General features: G+C 52.2%; 1 long non-coding RNA gene across 1 annotated transcript; it reads right to left on the reverse strand.

The window, feature by feature from the left end:
- Nucleotides 1-226: 226 nt before the first annotated feature.
- LOC122239281 lies at nucleotides 227-1,978 on the reverse strand. The gene is made up of 3 exons (XR_006218232.1): nucleotides 1,879-1,978; nucleotides 880-1,101; nucleotides 227-577 (listed from the first exon to the last, which is right to left on the reverse strand). It is a non-coding gene; the product is annotated as an uncharacterized LOC122239281 (long non-coding RNA).
- Nucleotides 1,979-7,440: the final 5,462 nt, after the last annotated feature.

Below are 7,440 nucleotides of genomic sequence, written 5' to 3' on the forward strand. Positions count from 1 at the left end.
AGGGGAAGAACTCTTAAGAAACAGGAGAGGAGGGGAATTCAGGAAACAGACAAAATAAACCGTCCGAGAATCCAGATGTAAAACAAGGGAAGCCAAAAAAGAAAGAAAAATTATGCTAAGAAGGCAAAGTTGGGGTGGGGAAGGGAATTGAGAATGAAGAAGAAGGGGGGGGGGCGGTTATAAATATGCTGAAAAGAGAGAAGAATGGGAGAGCAAACAACACGAGAAAAAAATAAAAAATAGAGACCCAGGAGAGAGACAGAGGCAGCAGTGAGTTTAAAACTGCTTTGACCCTCAACCAGCCACACTCCTAATGTTCTGAGTCTTAGTGCTTGAGTCTTGTTGATTTCAGAGCCTTCCAACAAGAGCAAAGGACAATCCTAGGAAAGCAAGCTTTCCTCCCTGCGGTGTTTTTCCTACAATTCCCCCGGTGCACCTCCACTGTTGCTCTTTTTCAGGGGTAGAGCTCATCTCCCTGGGGCAAGGCGGAAAAGCATTGCAGTCTGCCCCAGACTCTGGTGGCTTCCATCATGGTGCCCCCTGGAGGGCCCACTGGAGGATCTGAGCAGCAGGAGCCCTGTGGTGGGAGAAGCACCGGGTTGTGATGCAGCTGTGCTGTCAGCTTTTCATCCTCCAGGGAGGGGCTTACCCCAGCCACCTCTCTGTGGACCAGGGCTAACCTGGAACAGAGGGGCTCCTGGAACAGCAGGGGTTCCAGGGCACCAGCATCCCCAACTCTATGCAAAGCCAGAGGAGTCCCAGCAAATGCAACTTTTGGAAACAACTTAGATGATTTAGTTTCCAGGCATTCCCAAAGGGACCTAAAGATAGCTACAGTTTTCCCATTGCTGGGTTGGCAAACAGCTCCTTGAAGCTCACCTTTAATGCCTTGTATTCATAAACTCCATGAGCACCGGCAGAAGATTCTGGTTCCTCTCCCTTTGTTGGCTTGGCCTTTCAGCCTTGTGTTGCCTCTTTCTCTTCTGGAGTCAGCCAGTGTCTCTCGTCTGTGTCTGCTTAGGTCGTTCGTTTCCCTTAGGTTATCACTCCCCCTCTGCCCACTCTTCCATTTCTCTAGGGCAGCAGGAGTAGGGAGAAAGGCTAAAAACAAACCAAGGCAAAATCAAGCAGCAGAGGAAGTAAGTGAGTTTGGGTTAGCGGCCAGCGTTGGGGCTGTCTGCAGTGGGGGTGGCAGGCTCCTGATGGAAGGGGGTCTGAGCCTCCCCAGGCCCCCTGAAACGCTCCTCCAAAGTTCAGCTGAGGGGAAGCCACACAGGCTGAACTCTGACTGACAAGGACAAAGAAAACGGTTCTTGCACCAGCCCTTCTCCCCAAGAATTCTTAAGTGCTTGACCCTGGTTCTGTAAGTTCCAAAAGTCGTATTTTTCTTCGCTCAAAAACTGAGGGATGTGACACAATGGACAGAAGGGATGTCTAGGTTGTAGCCTTAGATACTCAAGCCGGTTTCTTCTCATCCCTCCTAACCTTCAAACCTGCCACAGTCGTATAATCTGTGACTCAAACTATTATTTAACCATGAAAAAAGACAAACCAGGAAATTAGAGGCTGAATGACCTAAAATTTATTCCATTCAACTGAGCTAATCTCCTAATAAGGGTGTGTATAATAATAAGTCATGCTATATCTGTTCTGGAAGATGTGAACATTGCAGGGGAAAGCGCATGGTGATTGCAGATCCTAACTTGTTGAGATTTGTCCTCAAAAGGGTAAGTGCCTGGTCCTAGGCCAAGCTGCCTAGCAGTTTGCCAGATGAGTCTCAACATTTGGGAACCGATGTTGCAGCAAAGAGTGCCCAGTGTGCGGGCCGACCCCATTCAAACCCCTCACTGCCACTTCCTAGGCGAGCAAGGCACTTACCTGCCTCCTTTAGTCTCCTCCACTATGAAATGGCAATGACAGCAATCCTGATCTCCCGGGGCTGCTGCTGTGAGGACAGATGAGCGAGGCGCTTGGCACATGTGAGCAGCCCCCCTCCCTCCCAGCAACCCCCCCCCCCCAGTCAACTGTTGCTGTATGTTAAGCAGCGAATTGGCAAGACTAAGGAGAAGGCTGGAGGCCCCACCAAGTGGGGTTCCACGGAGTCACTGGAACACAGTCAAGTATCCCAAGCAAGAGAGAGAAGAGGGTCCCAGAGGAAGCTCAGGCAGCTGGCGGGTGGAGCACTGCATGGAGAGCCAAGGACAGCCACTCAGAGCGTGGGGGCTGCACTCCAGTCCTGCTGCGTTAGCTCAAGTCCTTGCATCCCCACCCTTGCATGGGTTCACCCTTACACGAAACCCAGCACTAGCTCCCACGAGGTGCACAGCACCAGCCAAGCCCAGGGCTGTAGGGGGAGCAAGGTTACTAAGGGATCACTGGCCTCAGAGACTTCATGACCAGGCATTTCTGCCCAAATTCAGAAATCTGCCCTTTCAGGAGCCAGACTGTGAGGATATGACCAAATGCTGAGACATTCTTATTTCAGGGCCAGTTTTCTTTCTTTAAGTGGAAAGGCAAAGAGTTCAGAAATGTGCTGGAAATGTGAACACGAAATGGAAACTTGTTAACATTTAAGGACTATTGCTAATTTCTAGGTGAGATAAAGACAATACGGCTAAGTTTAATGAGGCCCTTTTATGTAGAGATACATACTGAAATACTGGCAGGTAAAATGCTATGCTCTGGTATATAGCATTTACTTCAATATTATATGGGAGGTGGAGAGGCAGACGGTGGTATAAATGGACAAGCTTAGCCAAGAGTTGGTGATGTTGGTGGTGGGTACATGGGGATTCATCATACTACTCTGTCTCTTCCCGTGTATGTTTGAAATTTTCCATAATAAAAGGTCTTCAGTTCATAAAAGCTGAAAAAAAACCTTAACTCGGGGATTCTTGTCTTATTGGGTCTTGTAACATGATATCTACTTCCTGAGGACATGTGCTCTTGGACATGAGATGAGCCTGTGGGAGACCTGCCAGGAGTGGGGAGGACTAGAGAACAGGCAGGGAGACCAGCATCCATGGGGCAGAAAAGCACCCCAAACCCTCCACCCATCCCCCCCCAACACACACACATGAGAATCAAGAGTGGTGTCCCGTCCCTCAGGGCCTCCCAGGCTGGGAAGAAACATTCGAAGAGGCTGGTGTTCATTTTGCACTGCTTTTAAACTCAGTGAAAATTATCTTTCAGTTGGTTTCAATGTGTTTTAAAGCACAATGATTTTTTTTTTTTTTTGGCCGGTAGAGAGCTATTATCGAAGAGTGGGCAACCTCTCCAACCTCGAATGGAAAATGGGGAGAGTCACACATGCCCCGCTTGCTAGAGTGTGAGGCGAAATGAGATTAATGAGCGTGAAGTGCCTAAGTGATAAACGATGGGTCTGATTTGAGGGGTCTTCGACAAATGCCAGCCTCTAGCCTCTCACGACCACCTTAGGGGTTCTGTTGCAACTGCAGAGGCTTCACTTCAACATCTGAATTAAATAAAAGTCAAAGCATTCCTACTCTGAGCCCTCTTTGGGCCAAGAATCCTACTGGGTATCACAGAAGCCCCTGCTGTCCTCTCCGTTCCCCGAGGGGCCACCCCTGCTCTGGGAAGAACAGGCCACTTGGGATGGAGCCCTCACCGCTTTCTGGTTGAAGAATGAGTTGGAAAATGAGGAATAGGGCACTCCCCACTCCAGGCCGTGCCTTTGAATGGCAAAACGCATCCTAAGCAGGCAGGTATACAGCCGATCATCTCCTTCCCAATCACAGAGGCAGGTAGCTCAGGGTACAGATGGACAGCAGATCCTGTGCTCACCAGCTCCCCGCTACAGGGAGCTTCTGGAACCTTCCCAGCTTGTTATAGGCAAGCAGCATGGAGGCCTCCAGACCCCAAAGGGCAGCAGAACACACCCTCCCAGGTCAGAGGGACGTGCCAAGTGGTTGGTCAAGGTGACTGGACCACCGACACCCTTCCAAGAATGAATCTAAGTAGCCATGGTGTCCAGAGGAAGGGATCCCAGGAGAGGCAGGTGGCCCACAGAGCCAATTCGAAAGTCTTCGCCACTTGTCCCCAGGCAACTGATAAGTGGCTTTCTAGAGACAGGTACCAGCCAGGAGTGGGTGTTTGTGACTTTAGGTGAGGGCTACAGGACTGGACGGGACAGGGGACACAGCAGAAGGTAGTCCTGTCACTGAGAAAGCAGCCACCCCAAGCCTTGAGATTCTGGCTCTACAACCTCCAGCCAAGCGATGAAAGTATTTGCCCCATCCCAACCTGCTCCGTGCCCTAGTCTCTCCTTAACACCACCGTCCACCCAACGCGGCTGCGTGCTCTTTGCACCTTCTACCCTAGGAAGAAACAGAACGGAGGGAGGGAGGGTGCCCTACACAAAATTTTAACACTCTCAAAAAGTCCTTGGGCTCTGGGAACTATGAAATGCATCCATGGGGTTATTCTAAGCTCTCTGAAAGTCCCCTGGTTCCAGAGAAGAGAGCACTCTCTGTCGTGAGACCTTGAGTGTAGAGGCTAAGAGCACAGCCTTTGGAGCCACAAGGCCTGAGCCTGAAGCCCAGCTCTGCTATTTCCCCCGCCTGTACCAAAAAGCACAAGGTACTCAGCCCTCTGGGCCTCAGTCTTCTCTGTAAAATGAGGATAACAGATGGCTCTATAAGGCAGAGCTGGGGCTTACAGTGATGGCTGGACAGAAGAAGCCCTCAGTAAATATTAGCAAGGGTTCCTCCTCAGCCCAGTGGGACACACAACCAACAACCCCTCATTTCCTGGAAGAAATACCTGTGCTACAAGGTGGGAAGGTAGTGGAAGGAGGCCTAAAATCTTCATAGAAAGTGGCTCAAGGACATGCACAGAGTACCCTTCTCCACGGAAATCAGAAACCCCAAAGAGCTGTGCTTTTTTCCATCAGAATGCAGCTCCCGGAGACCACCAGGCTATGCAGGCTGCATGGGGCAGAGGCCCTGAGTCTGGAGTAGAAATGTTACCTAGTGTTTCCCTGGATGGGTGGAGACGGAAAGGGATACTGACTGGGTGCAGCCCTCCTGTGGCCACTTTGGTTTTTGTGTCGGACACACAGAAAACATCACTCAGTTGGAAAGCAGGGCGTATTAAACTCATCAGCCAGAGGCCTCGAGGCAGGCTGATTGCCCAGTGGGGGACAGGCCCACGGAGGGGGGTGGGGGCCAGGCCCGGGGAGAGCCAGTCTGGCCGAGGCCAGGCCTGCACCCAAGGGTTGGGCTTCTCTGGGATGGGAAGGAAAGAGTTAAACCGACGCTGGGCTTTGGGAGGGAGGCTTTGCAGCTATAAACAGTGAGCCAAGGGAGGGAGGGAGCTGACACAGGATGTGGCCAGGGCTCTAGCTGTCTGATTATTAACTTCACTTTTATTTGGAGGGGGATTCGATTCTCTGTTTTACTTCCCATCAAGGAAGTGAAAGCCCAGGTCTCGGAGGGGCCTGGTTTCAGATTGTTTTGTCACAGCTCATTCATTTTTCCCCTTAAATAAATAAACAAAACCACCTCTTTGTTTTCCCCTTAATGAGCGTTCAGCAAATCATCTGTGGGTGGGGCATGAAAGGGGTTTTCTGGAGTCCTTCATGAAGTAACTTAGGCTTATTCTTCTGGAAGGAAAAAGGAGTCTTCTTTTGGCTTCAGCTTCCTCTAAGACTTTCTTTTCTACCTTCTCTGGAGATCTCAGCCTGAAATCATGACCTCAAGTCCAGCGTAGACCTTTCTTGGCTGGCCCCTGGGGCCTGACCTGCAGCCTGGCAACCTTGTCCCAGGCTCCCACCCCAAGGCCACACAGAGGAAGCAACATCACAGGGCTCAGTAGTTCGTCTTCTTGATCAAGCTTAGACCCATGGTGTTTGTTCCTATGGCACCCTGACATTTCCACTAAAAATAACTTAAAGCAATTAAAAACACAAAAGGATTCCATTACAGGGCTTAAGAAAACACCATTCCACGTTCCTTCGCCCAAGGTTCAAAACGCTTGGGAACTTTGTTTCCAACATCAAAACCCATTCAATAATTTCAGGGATTCTCTTGCAACAACCCTTTCCTGTTGGTGTGTGAGGTGCCACAGGGGACACAAAGACCACTACCAACTACCACATGGTCCCTCCTGTCCTGGTGCCCACAATTCAGTGGGGGAAGATGCAGGGGGTGGGGGGAACAGGGGAGTCCTGGTGGCAAAGGCTAATGAATGGTACCATAGGTGGGCAGAGGAGGGGAGGGCCACATTCTGCTGGCAACAGAGGGAGGAAAACTGAGGAAGGCTTCTTGGTGGAGCTGATATTTAAGCTTGACCTTGCAGGGCTGACAATATTACAAGGAATATTCTAAATGCTGACAAGTACCAAATGACAGACAATATCAACGTGTGAACCAGGTCCGATATAAGACAACTGGAGTGGTGTGGCCTGTAGGGGCTGTGGCTCCTCAAGTGGCATTCAGAATGGCATTGAAAGTCCCCAGGGTGGAGAGGGGCTGAAAGGAAACTGCCACTCAGATTCAGCCCCAGGCTGCCAGTCCTTGACCCTTGGCTTGGACACCCGTGTGATCTGGGAAGGAGTGGCACTTCATGCTGTGAGCAACAGGATACCACACTTGGATACACACTCCTCTCAGATCCTGACTCTGGGTTGCCAGACCAACACCTGCTGACCAGTAGGAGCCACTTTACTGCCTCTGACTTCATGCTCTTTCAACACGGGGCAAGAAGAAAGAGGGTGCCCTGCAAAGAATCCAATTCACTTACAAAAGCTCTGGCTTTTGGAAAGGCTAGTGGGATGGGATTTCCAAACATCCCTGGGGAAGATGCCAGGGCGTCAGGTTTTCCTGAAGTTCTTAGAATTTTCCTTCCCGCGGCGACCGGGGCTCCGGGGCCCTGAGTCCGCCGCCCCCCGGCCATGAGGGGGTTAAGCGGCCGCCAAGATGGCCGACTTGTTTTGCACTTCGGAGGGGTCACGAGGGAGGCTGCCCTTTGCCTTGGGGAGGCTGTCAAGGTCCCGCCGCCCTCTCTGGCGCTATGCCCCAGGCGGCCTGACGGTATCTCCTCCCCTGCGTGTCCTGCAGTCCCGCAGAACCTTCCAGGCCCAAGGCGAGCCAGACTCGCCTCCAGGCCGGCCTTGGACGGCGAGGCAGGGAGGTCCGTCGTCGGGGAGACAAGGGCCAGGGCTGCGCGTGGCTGTGCCCTTCGGCCCCTAGGAACGCGGGGGACCGGGAGCCTGAGGACGAAGGGCCGAGGCCGCTGCCTGGACCGGCTATCCCAGCATTTCCTCGCCCCGGGCTGAAGCCACCCCAGCTGGTCTCCGGCCGGCCTCCGAGGGCTGCTCCCGCTCCTGCCGGCCGCCTTCGCAGGGGCGCCATGAACGTGGTCGCACTGCCCTCCAGTGGCCAGCCGGCCAAACAGCGCGCGGGGGCCGGCGTGGATCCC

Source organism: Panthera tigris, chromosome B3, assembly GCF_018350195.1.
Source record: "Panthera tigris isolate Pti1 chromosome B3, P.tigris_Pti1_mat1.1, whole genome shotgun sequence".
Lineage (NCBI taxonomy): Eukaryota > Metazoa > Chordata > Mammalia > Carnivora > Felidae > Panthera > Panthera tigris.